A 16,194-nucleotide genomic window follows, 5' to 3' on the forward strand; every position below is an offset into this window, starting at 1 on the left:
TATCTGTAATTATAACCATAGTTTGCTTGAAAATTTGGAAAAGTATTCAGTTAAAGTAACCGGAAGTGGCCCAAAAGTTGCTAGGATTCCTTAATTTTGATATAAAGCTGGTGTACAAAATCTCATTGACCTAGGTCAAAGCATTTTCGAGTTACTGTGTTTACACACAGACAAACATGATTTCAAAAAATTTTTGAACTCAGGAAGTCAAGTTTCATCAAAATCTTAAGGTTGAATTTTTTCATGATTCCTATACTTTCTCTGTACTATCTATATGAGAAAGTAAAACAAAGAATAAAAAGCATATTGTGTGAGGTATATATTCAACAGGATTTACGCACTTTCTTCAAATTCTTCAAAGTATAATTCATATTATTTCATAATATACTTTTTATTTTTCAGCGATTTCCACCATTTGCTATGACATTACAATGTCATTAGGAATAGGAGGACAAGTTAGCATTTCCTGCCTTGAAGAGATTCTCCAAATTGCTTAAAAACTTCTCCTGCACTGTTTATAATATATTCTGGCATATGTCATGTGCGTCATTTTCAGGGAATGATTTTAATGGTACACCAGGGAAGGATTTAAGAGTTACCCACTCCCTTACTCTTTTCCCCTTTTTTGATTTACAACACAACATAGGACATCAGCATCATTCATAGATCTGTAGGGGTGGAAATCATTTCTCTGTGCTAGCAGTACTGTTTTTTTTGTTTGATTAATTGATAGAACTTCCATCTTTGCCCTCAATCCTATTAAAATGGGTTTCTGATCCTGCAACCCTTTACTCTTTTCATGTATCCTTGTCTTTTGTGCACAATTATATTTTAAAAATAAGCAATAAGATAGCCAGTGATTCCAACAGTCAAATTTACTTTATATTACAGAGAAAACTGAATTTGTAAATGCTGCCACTGCAAAAAATGACATTTAGGCAAGTATAAAGTTTTCATATCAAGCCATTAAACAGACTTATCAAGAAATTTGTATTTAACATTATTTAGTTTATTTTAATAAATGTCAAGTAAATTTTGTTTACCCATTGACAGAATTTTCTGCTAAATAAAAGCAGATCAAATCCAAGTTTTTTTAATTTTGTAATGTTTGCATAATCATTTTTTTCAGTATATGCAAGGACTTGTTGTGTTGCTTTAGCAGTAAAACCAGGTACCTGTTTTATTTAGGAAGAGATAACTACACTTAAAAATAATGGTTCTGTAATGACACTTTTCTAGGTTGTATGGTTCCTTGTAGAACCATTGCTGGACCAAGAAACATTTACATGTTGAGAAGGGTTCTTTGAGCTTTGGAAGGGGTTGTATTATATGGACAAAACAGAACTCTTTAATGTATAGTAGGCAACATAGAAGGATACTCACAGATCAAGAAAACCTGAACTTAACCCAAGGAATTACATGCAGCTAGAGTCCTTTAAAATCAGGAATCCATTGGTATTTCATAAATCTGTTATCATACATTTATTTACTATTTATGGAGACTGATACAGATCCAAAAAACTAAAGGGTCTTTCTTAATCTCTCATGTAGTTGGTTCTTTTGAGAAACAGAAATGGTTACCCTATGACATCACTATGAAGAACTGCTTTGGCCCAGCTTATATTAAGCAAATAAGTACAGTGTGCTTGTTGTTTAAATGCCCAGCAAAAAAGACAGGACTTCAATAAAATATTCTTGCTTTTAAAATGAATAATTAATAAGTGACAGTACTATTTTGTTTACCCCGTCAGTCTTTAAATCCATGCTGAAGAATCACTAATTTTGTCTAGCATACCCTGCGTAGAGCTGCTGATTAGCTATGCATACTGCATTTCTGTTTGTTAGCCATTTATACAGAAGTATAAGTATCAAAATATTTTAAACTGTTACTGACCCGCCTGCTCTTTCTTCTTGATATTTGATTGTGGCACTTGGCATCATTTCTCTAATGTCAGGCTTTTCTTTTGCATATGGAAAAGTTATCTTAGAAAACAGAGCATTGGAATCGTCATATGGAAAAAACAGAGCAAGATGTAGAGGACAGGAAGATATGGAACAGGATGATCCGGTCTGGCAACCCCTAATAGGAGCAGCCGAAAGAAGAAGAGGAGGAATCATCAGATGGAAATATCCTGTAAGTAGACTGGAAGGCAAATACAGACTTCATTATTGAAAACCCAGGAGGGGTTAGGCGGCCAATTGGCCAGGGTCTCTAAAACTGTGACTTTGTTTTCGACTTTCTCTTTTACGGTTTTAATAATCCCCATCGTTGTCAACAAGCCTTAGTACTCAATTAATTAATGGACAGATATTGCTGGTTAACACTTATGTTTAATCGATTTCTAACTTATTTTCTGTGTGTTTTAAGAAATCTGCATGTATATGTGTATCATTTCTTTAATTAGTAATTAATAATATCTACAATTAATATTTTAACTGAGAAATATTCATAGTGCTCTGTTACTGCACTCAGAGACGAGCGCTATACAAAAAAATAAGTTGTACTACTAAAGAATATATATAGTTTATTTAATCAACTATAATTCCATGATGCTTTTATTTTTTTTTTTTTTTAGGTAATTCCCATTTTCTGATTCACCAAGAAGACACCCAAGTGAATTACCCAAGGTTAAGGTCAGCAAGCAAAAAAACTACTGAATAAAAATTAAAATTAGGAACAGATGAAAAATTACATGGCGTTCTCTCTGACAGAATCAATAAGTTATGTTGTTTGCCAGGAAATGTCATTTTAACAAGCAAACAGAAAAGCACTGTAAAGTAAAACAAAAGGAAAACTGTTGGTCACAAACTTCAAAGGATCCAGTTGAACTTTTTGGTGACTCTTCTTTACTATGTAATTGTTGTTGTTAGTTTGCTAAAGAATAAATTAGGAGGTCACTTAGGAACAAAAAGGAACAAAGAAGAACAAAGAAGAATGATGATGCCCAGCGGGTTATCTTATTTTTGATATATGTTCTTTTTTTAAATGATAAAATAGAGAAATGCTACATCTTTGCATGTAACAGAGTGTGGGGAGCAAGGGGCAGTGGAGCTGTGGATTGAAATGCCAAGTGTACCATATATGTAACTGTATAAGAGGATAAAGTCCAAACTCAAGTAGCATGAAAGGAGTAAGGAAAAGAGAGAAATTCAGTCCAGTGTTAAACAAAGAATGCCCTATAAAATCTGCAGAGAGTGCTGTGGTATTAATCTTCTGCAAGTTCAAACTTTTCTTTGTTTTCCTCTTTTGGCTTTTAAGAACTCTGTGAGACACAGAAAATGAGGAGCAGCACTCTGTTTGCATAAACTCTCAGATTACAGACTGAACAGCCTCCATTATTCTGTGATGGAGAAAATGACAGAAAAGTGGAGGGAAACGAAGCCAGTAGGTCCACATTATCCCTTCTTGATGGTGAGGAGTGGGGGTGGAACGGGGGATAAAAGAAGCATAATAACAGCAAAGTATTCTTAGAGAGCGGTAAAGGGTATTTCTCGACCTACATTTTGCACACATGCATATTTCAAAAAGGAAGAGCACTATTTGTGGCTAACGAGATGAAGCCGAGATTAGCTGGCTGCTTCTCAGAGTCTGAACAACTGAACAATTGACCTTCATCATTTTTGGCGCTCATGAAAGCATTTCACCAAGAACCAAAGGTCTTCCCTCTTATTTTTTCCCTCTCACTAAGTGATGTGGTGCAAAGGTCAAAAAGCCACATGAATACCAGCAGTGGATTCTAATTTTTGATGTAATGGGGAATATTTCCATAACAGTTCAAAGACTATTGGCACCAAAGTTCACTCTGCGACTCTGCAGTACTGTATGTACCAGTGCTCAAAATAAAGAACTCAGCTTTCATCTCAAACATCAGAAATCAGTTATAAGGTGGCATGTAATCAGCTTTTCCCAGAAAATCTTTCTTTAATAATTGCTTGTAAATCGGTCTGCTACTACTTTGTCCCAGTAAACACTTTTATTTTTTATTAGGAAAAATCCTCAAATGTGGACAAAGCCAAGTGCTTTGGTTGTCAATTAAAGAAAATGCATCTTGTATCTTGAATAGAGTCAATTGAGATAATGGGATTTTTGTTTCAATCACAGCTTTTGACCACTAGAGGGAGTGAGTCGCTCATTTTTGTTTAATATGCTTACAGTTTTTTTGTTTGTTTTGCAGCCTCAAGGAGCAGTGAAGGTCACAGAGACTCACTTGAAAACAGGCAACCAAAACATGGTGCAACTTTAACGTTATTATCAATGACTTACCAGGCTTACCACTTCACAAGTAATGTAAGAGAATTTATCCTTATGATTTCTCAGTCATATTTCAGTGATACTAGCCTATTGTTGTTGAGCCAAAGTGTCTCTGCTTTTAAAATGAGTTTAAAACAGCATTTCTTTTGGCCATCCCAAACCTCCAAAGACCAGTAAGTGAGTGAGTATAGGCGAGTGCATGAGTGTGTCTGATGTTAAACTAAAAGAGTTTAGCACTTGTGGACTATTTGTGGTAGAACCCTATATGAATGTGACACCTTGTAATTTGTTGTTGTATGGAACATTACACTAAGCAGAGGGAACCAGGACAAAACAATGCTAAAGAAAGGTGATGAAATGGTGGGGTAGGAAGTGTTTGCTAAATCCTTGGATTTAGTGTGAAGCAGGCAAAAGTAAATCCTTGATATCACAAAATGGTGCAGTATATCTTATTAATGTTGTTCCAATATTTTAGGCAAAATTCTGAATGGTATACTATACTTTGTTATGTTATTATTTTGGAAGTAAAGTAATATATTGTTTTTTGAGAAGTTAAACACGTGTATTTAGCATTGTAGTCCTCCCAATAATTGTTACAGAGTATTGTACAGCATAGGCAAGTCTCATAGATGTTTAATCCATACATTGTCTTGAATACAATTTATTCATTATGTGGTCATAGGAAGTGCCAGGAATGAACATTTAAACATCAGGGTTTGAATCACAACCCAGCTATTCCATGAGTAGAGGAAGCATGTTCTCCTTGCGTTTCCTCCCATATTCAAGGGTTAGACATGTTCAGTTGATTGGCCTTGTTGGAGTGTGTGGATTTGTGGGTTGAGGTATTCTGTAATGATTTGATGTGCTAATCAGGGTTGGTTCATGTCTTGCTGCTACCACAGACTCCAACAACTGGTCTGGCTTATAATTGTTATTTGGTAAGTACAAAACAATGGATAGATGGATGGATGAAACCTGTCCTTGGTGTATGGGAGGAAACTGGTGAAGATGGAGAAAACACACATAAATGTAGACAAAATTTAAGAAGCCAGAATTTGAGCCTTGGCCCAAGGTGCTGTGAGGCAGCAACACTAACCCCTGCACTAACAAGCCACATTCCTAACTGAAGTTAATAAAAATGTCTAAGAAAACCTGTGTGTCCTTAAATTATCCCACTCCAAGCATGAGACCACTTAGGTCTGTCCAAACAAGTATGAGCATAGTTGGACGTTTTGGACATTTCAACATTTGCTCGCTTTATTTTGCTATCAGGTACAACCTACACTCTTAAAAATAACCGTGCCAGAGTGGTTCTTCAGAGCGATGCCATGGGGGAACCATTTTTTGGTTCGCAGAAGACTCATCCACATGAATGTTTCAGAAAGAACATTTCTTTATTTTGATTCATAACAGGCTCCATACAGTAAATAACCATGGATAGAAGGTAAGAGATTTGCGAAATCCCAATAAAACATGATCTTAAGTGAGCTCTTACAGCACATGTTAACACAGGCTAAGTTCAGGTTTTCTTAATCTGTTAGTGTCCTGCTAGGTATTCAACCATACATTAGAGGTTTTAGTTTTCTACATATTAGAAAGTTTTTCAAAGCACATAGAACCAACTTCATCGGCAAAGAACACATCTCACAATGAAAGGTTGCTTTGCCAAGCAAAGGCTCTATGAGGAACCACACAACCAAGCAAAGAACCATGCCATTAAAGAATCAGGATTTTTAAGAGTGTAGCATGCATTAAATCTGGTGTAGTATTATTATACAAAGTGAAAAGCAAGCACAGATTTTCCAAAGTATCACATAGAGAACAAAAACTGAACCTGATGTATCTTTTCTGTATGTAGAAATAAAACTAGATAGTAGTGATGCAACCCTGGCTTATCCTCTTAAATGGAGCACATTCACATGTTCCTTCAAGATGTTTTTATCTGAAAGATCATTTAATCTCTTACATCTGAGCAGAGGGATCAGACTAAATAGCAAGCTGCTCAACAGGCTGGAAATAAAGGTAACAGATAAGAGAAGAATTGTTCACTTGAGATGAGGTCATCAGTGCAGTCCCTGTGCTCTACCTATTGTGTTTTACTGAGGCTGGTTCAGGGTGTTGTATTTGCTCAAGTATGCTTTCTTTTTATTTAATCTTTTTATTGTTTTTGAAATATTTTATTATTGTTATTAATCATGGTTAATGTTTATTTTCTTAATTTTTTCCCATTTTCTTTATTAATGTTATATTATTGTCTATATTTCTCCTTTTTTTTGCCCACCCTGTTCTCTCAATACCAAGCCCAAGGTGGTAAAGCCTCTGATGCTGCAGCTGTGGGACTACCCCTTCAGTATTTAAATGACTAGCTACCCATAAGCTGGCCGTAGATCTCCCATTTGTTTTAGTTTTGTAGATCTTTTAAGTTCAAGGTTTACAATTTTCTGTTTTTTTGACTTTCTGCTCTCTGTTTGGATTGTGGACTGATTTGGTTTTGCTTTGTTTGACTTTAAGGTTTTTAAGACCCTGTCCACACGTCTTTTTAAAAATATAGCTATTTATATACGTTTTGGCCTTTTGTCCACACGCAAACTGTTAAGTTCCTGAAAAGGGAGATTTGAAAAACTCCTTCCAGGGTGAAGATGTTTAGAAACTCTGTCTTCCATGTTTATGTGAAGACAGGGAAAATAAGAGTTTTGGCTTGTAACATCAGAGTGTGCACCGGTATCTTCTTTGATTGACATCAGTGTATGCGACATTATCTCTTTTGTTTACATGAGGCAAATTTATCACTATATTGAGCAAGAGAGATGTCAGAATGCACTACGGAGGTCACTGTAACATCGAACATCCCGATGACACAGACCTCTAGTTGGTGGGTCAACTTTGAGAAAAAAGTGGATGTTGCTGAAGAGAATTTCCATTGTTCCGTGTTGTCTTTGAGTGAGCTGTTTTGCCTGCATGTTGAAGGAAAGACAATTGTATTGAGATTGCCTGTCAGTGTTATCAAAAAAGTCACCTGCACACTCTACTATTTAGCAGACGAGGGGTAATTACACAATTACCAAGAAGGCAATTGTCTTTGGGTTGTCAAGACAGGCGGTTTCTAAAATAGTAAGGCGAATGTGTGAAGTAATTACAGTCCACTTGGGCCCTGTGTATCTGCAGTTACCTGTCACTGGGTCCAAAGTAGAGGAACTTGTAATAGTTGTTTCACTGGGACTCATGTAGAAAAAAAGCAGCCAGCCACAAACTCCATGGATTATTTGAACAGAGAAGGGAGGTTCATTTGTTGACGTCTTAGTGAAATGGCCAGGTAGTGTGCATGACGCCCATATTTTTGCAAATTCCATGCTGAACACACATTTGAAAAAAACAGTGTGAGGGACATAATCTAAATGACATACCCCTTGTTATCTATGCCCGTTTCATTCTCTTGACAGCAGATTTTTGTGTTTTCATGTGCACAAAGATTTTTAAAAAAATGGTGCATGTGTGGACGGGATTTTTTTAAAGTGAAGGAGGAAAACTCCTGTTTTAAAAAATATCCAGGTATGTGTGGACGAGGCCTTAGATTTATGAAATCTTTTCCTGCTAATTAATGTTTTTCCTTTGAGATATTTATGTTAGCAAAATACAGTATGTAAACTATTTTATATTTTGGAACAAGGGATTTAATGGTTTCCTTCTTCTTCTATTGCGATATTTTTTTCAGTCTGATCCTTTTTGGCATGTGCAGGCCGTGAAGCCTGCTTCTCAAGTTTGAGGGCAGGGTGATCTGTGCTGGCAAGTGTGCCCTGTGTGGAAGTACAAGTTCAAATGCGGGCCTACCATCTTTTTGAGCTTTGTAAACTGACAATTCATAACACAATGAGGCAGAATAACATTTTTGTAAGCATGGATGCCTCATAGATCCAGAATCCCAAAAAAAACGCAATTTGAAAATATGTCTATGCCTGTCGGAGCTGGATTTACCAACAACCATGCTGCTTATTTTGCTCTAACCCATTGAGTATTCATACACCATCCTTTTGAACTGACAATTTCTCAGGCAAACTGAATTTTGAAGTGGTACTGCACCAATTTTGAAATTCTCTCTCTATGGAAAGAGCGTCCATCTGCTGTAGTGATGTAGAATTACTACTTGTTTCTGCCCAGCCTGGAGCCGTGCAAAAGAAAACACAAGCTTCATCTCACAATGTAGTCTAGCCATTTCTATTTGTGATAGGGAATAACTGAGGTCCTGCTAGTCTACTTGTTAAGTAGGAAGTCTGGACGCAGGTAACAATGCAGCAGAAATTGTTGATCTTAGGTGATGTTCATTCTGGCATTTTTTTTTAAAAAGGCAGCATTTATTGTAAGAGGCAGTGAGTTCCCTGGAGTAGTGTCCGAAATCGATTGACCGAAACGGGATTTAAAGCGAATGTCGTGGCCTTTGCTCAAACATTGGAGTGGAGAGGGTGTAGTTGGCTGCTGTTTCTTTAGATTTTAATTATTTATGCTTTTAAACCAGGATGTGCTTCCTTCTACTGGTCAGTTTTGAGTGGTATTCAAAATTGTAATTGAATGTCAGTCACTTTCTATTTAACTTTCATTATATGAGGTTGCAGGGGTTTTAAGTGTGGATTCTTGTTTACTTTTGATTTGTACCATTCACAGTATAGTATACATATTACTGACACTTAATGCATTGTATATGTTTTTCCCTTTGTATGAGAAATTCTCACATGAGACTGTGGTTCATTTTTATTGTATGAAATTTTAAAAGTTATTATCTTGTAATATCAGCTGTTTTTTCAATTGATTTGGCAGTCCTCCTATCCTTGTGTTAAGGTTTTATGGGGCTGGAGAAGTCACAATACAATTATATATAGTTTGTGGATGTGCGAAGAAAATAATTTTTTATGTATTTGTTCATATATTTTTCTGTATTATTTTACATGCATAACCAGTTATAATCTATATGAATACGCCTGTATATTGATATAATAGAATAAAGAGTTTCTTCTAGCCTTACCTAAAACATGGTGTGGATTTTACTATGTGATAAGTTATTCACTTTATGTTTCTAGCTCTTTTCACAATCTACAGAAACATTAACTGCATTCTAGTTATTGGGTCTATAAAAAGTTTGGATCTCTTTGTGTTAGTCAGTGCTGCAGGGGCCATTGATGATGGTCTTGTCTCTCCTTCTGGTGACAATAAGACCGCAATGTGTGGTGGTAGGTCAGCAGCAACAGATTTAGTGCTGCTGTTAAATGCAAAGTCAGCTGTTGCTTGGTTTTCAGACCTGCTAGGAGTTTTTGCATTTGATGAATTTGTAAAGAGATGTGTTTGTGTCACAATGATTATGCCAAGTCTGCCATGCACTTTATCTACCATTTGTTAGGGGGGCGTTACAGCATCCTACCTCAGAAAGCTTTGCAAGGTAATTGTACAGATTAGGTTGTGAAGTAACACATTTAGAACATTACCAGACTTAAAATTACACACAATCCTTTACTTTGACTGCGTCAAGCAAATGAAATAATTTTCTAGCAAACACTAGTGAATATACGTATCAAGAGGCACACTTGCTTACATTCTGCAAGCTGGATGAAGCTTCCTGCCACTTTCTTTTCATGTTAATGTTATATGTGCAAAGGAATGTACTGTATTACACATGAAAAGATAAATCTGTATTGGAAACACTAAAACTCAATTCATCTGATTTTTCACAGGAGATGAAAAAAGAAAGCAAATGGATTAGACACAAAGACCTGAATGGCCTCTAAGTATTTTTTACTAGTCTCTAGTAGAATGCAGTATGTAGAAAAAAGCAATTGCATGAGGGCTTTGGCATATTGTATTTCTTTTATGAAAACCACATATTCCAATCACAGCAGAATGTCTCATAGGTTAAAGATACAGCAATACCCGTGTTTACATTTTGATTTGTTTTTTCAAAAAATAAATATAAAAGTTCCACTTTTTTTTTATTCACTGAACACAGATGCTCTGATTTTCAAAGTTTTTGAAAGCTGACAGCATCATGTTGCCCCTCGACTATCTAGGAGGGCCTTGTGGCCCCTAATAAAAAGCATCTGTAACTATGATTTCACAACTGACAGTGCAGTATTCCTGCTCAGCTAGGTAGTTAGACCTTATGACTCCAAGTAAACATATCTGCAACAAGATTTTTATTACAAAAATGAATTGGAATTTAAAAGTCATCGAAAGGCGCCTACTTTATACAGTACCTCACACCCATTTTATTTTTCTGTTTACCAGTAGTGTGTCATAATACAAGAAGCATTCTTGCAGCACTGACAAGCAAATAACTTCAACAAATAGGTGAATGTCCCTACCGACTTACAGATTGCAGGTAATAAAAAAAACAAAAAACATTACAACTACCTTATGAAAAGAAGCACATGGTCTAGTAAATGTAATGCCGTCTTTCTCAACCGTCATACTAGGGTTATGTCATATTTAACAGTTTTATATTCTGCTACCAGGAAAACTGTTCTTTTCTTATGTTTGCTGATTGTTAGCTTTGATGAATGTTCTGAACTATTGTGTATATGCATCTCCAGCTACCCAGATTCTATCCTGCATACTGTTAAATTTGACGGATCACTACAGCAATTGTTTTATTTGACTGGGCAAGTATTCTACTGTACTTTAGCTATTCATGTATTTATTTTGGGTGGCATGGTAGCGTGGGTGTTTGGCACTGTTTCCTCATACTTCCAGAGATACAGTTTGATTCCCAGTCTATTCACAATGGTGCATTTATGAATTCTCCTAGATGCCCTCTCATTTTATCACATTATACATTATAAAGTTATAGTAGCGAGTGTAAAAAATACAATTGCATTATCAAAAGGCACTTTCCAACTAGACCAGCGTTTCACAGTTTTTTGGTGTCATAGCCCATTTTTTCCATATACCAGTGTCTTTGTACAATCATCAGAGTGGAAGGGGGATCGAGCATGACTGCTCACAGCAGCAGCCCACCACCAATACATACAATGGCAGATCACAACTCACCACCAACTTCCAGTGGTTTGAGAAAAACTGACCTAGGCCATGATGGTGGACCACATTGCTTATTTTTGTTTACTTCAAGTTGGAATGTAACACATATTGCTTTACTGCTACATACTGTAGATATTTAATTGTAAGATAGATAGATAGATAGATAGATAGATAGATAGATAGATAGATAGATAGATAGATAGATAGATAGATAGATAGATAGATAGATAGATAGATAGATAGATAGATAGATAGATAGATAGATAGATAGATAGATAGATAGATAGATTTAATTATTTGAGAGTGGCACAGTGGTTACCAATGCTGGTTTACGGCTTCTAGTAATTAACTGAATAAGGGGAATATATGCACTACAAATGATAACAAATTTGCTAAAAAACGTTTTCTATAATGGCACAAACTACCTTATTTTATTTGCTAAAGATAGATGATTAATAATTGTGGAAATGTAGTTCTTTAGAGAAATGTCTTGTCCTCACATAGACAATTTAATCTATTTAATAGTCTTGAAACCTGGAGAAATCCCAAGTGAGCAAAAAGAAAAAAATCAGTGAAATGACTCAACGACAATGCCATCGATCAATCCATCCATTTTCCAAACCTACTGTACATATTCAGAGCAGAGTCACAGGGAAGCTGGGCACAAGGTAGGAACAATCTAGGAAAAGGGTGTCAGCCCATTGCAGGGGTCAGTTTAGGATCACCAGTCCACCTAATCTGCAAGCCTTTGGACTGTGGGGGAAAACTGGTGTACACAGCAAAAAACCCATGTGGACCGGGCATGGGAAGAACATGGAAATTTTGAACAGGGAGCACCTGGGACTTGAGCCCCAGCTTCCGTGTTATACGGCAACAATACCAACACTGCACCACTGTGCCACAGCTGCGTAAATATTTCAGACCAATTTAGTTTTAAAGGGATTACTCTGTAAAATATGAAAAAGAAAAAATATACCACATTGCTAATGCTATGGCCAGTTTCCACCATGGAATGAAGCATATATCAAGTATTATTTTCAAGGTATCTTTGAAAAATAAAGCTGGCAATCAGAACAGCATTATTCCTTTGAGGCTCTGACTGAAGAATTTTTTGCCTTTTCAAATGAACACATTAAAAGTCTGCATCTCTTTTTAACTTTTCATTTTTTGATTTAGTGGGGTGTAACAAAGGGCAAACTGGCACAGAGCAGCAGCCTACACAGTATTACAGTAAGGCATCATGGGATGGAAAGAAAAGATTGCTAAACTTATTTTTACCTTTGAGAAAATGAGAGAAAAATGTGCAAATACAGCATGAACATATTGCTGTAAGGTTGTATCACCAAATTCTTAGGCAGTTTTCATCTCAGACCATTAAACTGTTAACTCTTATACAGTCATCTGACCGGCAGGTGACCAATCACCTGCACACTCATTTACTTGCACTTGTGGCTCAGTGATATGTGTTGGATGTTTATATCAGTTATTCATTCTTAATGGTCATTGTTCTCTTCAGTTATTTGACTCCTCTGTTGTTCTACCATGTACAGTATTGTCCCTCATGTATCTAGACCAGTGTGACTAAAATAAACCCTTTTTATTTTACTGCTAGCTATAATGACAATAAATTAAACTGAAATGTACATTAAATCATTGAATTGCTGCATCTAGCTTCAGTATTCATGAGGCTATAAGAGTTCCTCTAATAAGATATACAAGATTTTCGATGAGAAAGTGTGCAAGGCAGTCTAAAAGAGGCTGAATGTGATACGGGGCTATTGTTACTGCCTTATAGAAATGATAGACTTTGCAACATTGTTATGTGTTTTTCTGTTAATTATAATGTTTATGCATTTTGTTGGTCCTGTGAATATTATAAAGAGACATAGATAAAATATACAGTATTATGCACAAGCTGTGCCATGTCACTTGTTAAAATTCATTTGTCCGGTCACCATAATATTGCATGCTGTAATGTATATTTTATATTATTTTTAGTCTACAGTAGCCCTCCATCATTTTGCTTTCTGAGTATAGATCAATATGTGTCAGGTTTCAGGAGGGCCATTATATACTAGAAAAATTAAAGAAGGCACATCTGTAAGCACAGCAACACTCTAGACATTCCTAGGATACATTATTCTCGACATATATGTCATGGAACATATCAATATTATATACAAGTCTACATCATAAAATAGTTTTTGTATTAGATATAGAGACAAAATTTGTTATCGATTAGTAAGCGTAAAGAAAACATCTTTAATGTACTTCAGATTTGCTAAGGTGGCTTCTCTCTGTCAGTTTTTGAAACAATAGGTTTAACATTCACCCAAGTCCATCCCTTGGTGCATTTAATTGTAACTGCAGTGTTCTTTTATCAGAAATAGCAAAAATACGGGATTAGACTTGATAAAGCTGTGTTTTACAAGTAATAATAGAATAGTTTTACTGGAAGGTTATGTCTTTCCTCCAACATTGATGAACACAAACCCTTTCAGCCTGAATGGGTGTGACACCGTTGGTTTTCAGAAACATAAAATTGAGCCCAGGCCAGCTCGAATCCCATAGCCAGATGTTTTCACTGAACTGTCAGATATCTGAGTCAAGAATGTGTTTTCCTAAAGAGTTCCATTCAATAATAGCATCTAACACTCAATATCTTGCCAGTGCTCTGATTGGAGTGGTGAGGGTTGTGAGTCTCTGCTATGGGGCTAAACCACCCCAAAGTAATTTTAATAAAATTTCAGTGAAAGTAAGATTAGCATTAAGTTACATCAGTTTAGTCTGAATGATGGCAGATGGGTCTTCAAATTTTGCATGATTTATTTTTCCCACACAAGCGGGCTCTGCGGATTGTACAAATGTCTGTCCATACAGTGGCAGTACCATTTTTGTAATTAATGATAAAGAAATACTGCTGTAATACCAGATATCCATCCTTTTTCCAAAGCCTTTCATTTCATTGCAGGGTTGTGATGTGCCAAGACACAATTAAATACCACACTCACTAACTCACCAGACTGGTAATTAATCAGGAAAGACAGGAGAAAACCCCTTGCAGACCCATGAAGAACATGTAGACTCTGCCTAAACTGGATTCCAGCTTAGTCTACTGGAGGCATGAGGCAGCAGTGCCAACCACAGAATCATTGTGCCGGTCTGGATGTTTATGTTATTTAACATAAAAATCATAATTGTATTATCATAACCAACATTTAATAACTTAAAAATAATTCACTTAAATATGCTGAAGCAAAATGCCTGTGTTAAGAATTAACAATATATTTCCTACAAGTGTGCATTACAGTATCCCACACTATAAGAATCACCTGCAAATTAAAAAATTAGTTTAGAAGATGTTATTCAGCTATAAGAGCTTATTTTGAGATGACCAACTTGTAATACGCCATTTACAGTCTAAGAAAGGAAAAAACTCATAAAGAGGTTTGCGGCATGTCCGTGATCCTATATCCATCCATCCATTATCCAACCCGCTGAATCCGAACACAGGGTCACGGGGGTCTGCTGGAGCCAATCCCAGCCAACACAGGGCACAAAGCAGGAACCAATCCCGGGCAGGGTGCCAACCCACTGCAGAACAGACCCTATATATTGAAAACAAATGAAAAATAAAGGCTTCTTTTACAAAGATGCTGATAACATCTTTTTGGTCCAGGAAGGCGGACAGCATAACTGACGTCAGTGGTGGAAGGGCTGTCAGTCTTCCATTCTGCTGAAAAAGGAAGAGAGAAGACATTAGGACACAGCGCCAACCCCTGGTTCAGTGGGTAGCTACCTTCACCAGAGCCCTTAAGCCATCTCCCAAGGGAATGTAAGTGACAATACTTTAGTCATTGCAAAATCCTTCTGAAGCAGATACTGATGGCTCAAAATTTTTGAAGGCATGTTTTGCCTTTTGGATAATTGGGAATAATCTATATACTGTAGAAGATTGAATGATGGAGGTTGGTTATAAGATGAAGATGAGGAGCATACTCATCTACACTGAAGCACAACATGAGATCCTTCATTTTGCACCCTTATGTATTGTAGTGTTGCATGATGGTCTACAGCAGGGGTCCTCAATCACGGTCCTGGAGGGCCGCAGTGGCTGCAGGTTTTTGCTCCAACCCAGTTGCTTAATAAGAAGCACTTATTGCTCAAGTGACACTTCTGCTTCACTTTAGTTGTCTCACTCGTTAAGATTTTGAGCCCTTATTGCTTATTTTAGTCTTAAACAGCTGTATTATTGGTTTTTAATTGCTCCTAATTAGCAATAACATGCAAATGACAAGAGACCAGCATTTCACCATTTACACCTGTGTGTATTTATCATGCAGTATTGGGTTTAATTAAATACTTGGACGGAAAGTGAAGAGAAATAAGTGAAGGACTGAGAAGTACTCCTCCATTTTAGCCTTCAAATCATTTGGATGATATCCTTAAAAAGGGGAAGAAAATTGAGGAAATGAGAATGGCCTGACATAGCAGAGTTAAAGCACCAACAAGCCAAGAAATTAAATTATTGGCAAGAATTGCTTTCTAATTAAGCCACCGGGTTGGAACAAAAACCTGCAGCCACTGCGGCCCTCCAGGACTGTGATTGAGGACCCCTGGTCTACAGCAACAACCCAATGGATCCATGCTCTTTACAAAACTCTTTTAGGGAGACTTGCTATCCCTTGAAGGATGGCTTGCTTATCTGCACTAGAATGGAGATCATGTAACATTTGGCATGCTTACAGTACCTGTTTTGTAGGTTCCCCTGTAGCTTTCACTGAAGCTGCTTAATTGAATATGGAATGTCAGCTCACACTGCTGGTGACTCAGAAATGATGTTATCCCCAGGTGATGTTACACAGACTTTCGTTCAAGAGGTCAACCATCCCAACAACCACTTCTGACTCCTTGCAATGGCGCAC

Source organism: Erpetoichthys calabaricus, chromosome 3, assembly GCF_900747795.2.
Source record: "Erpetoichthys calabaricus chromosome 3, fErpCal1.3, whole genome shotgun sequence".
NCBI classification, from domain to species: Eukaryota; Metazoa; Chordata; class Cladistia; order Polypteriformes; family Polypteridae; genus Erpetoichthys; species Erpetoichthys calabaricus.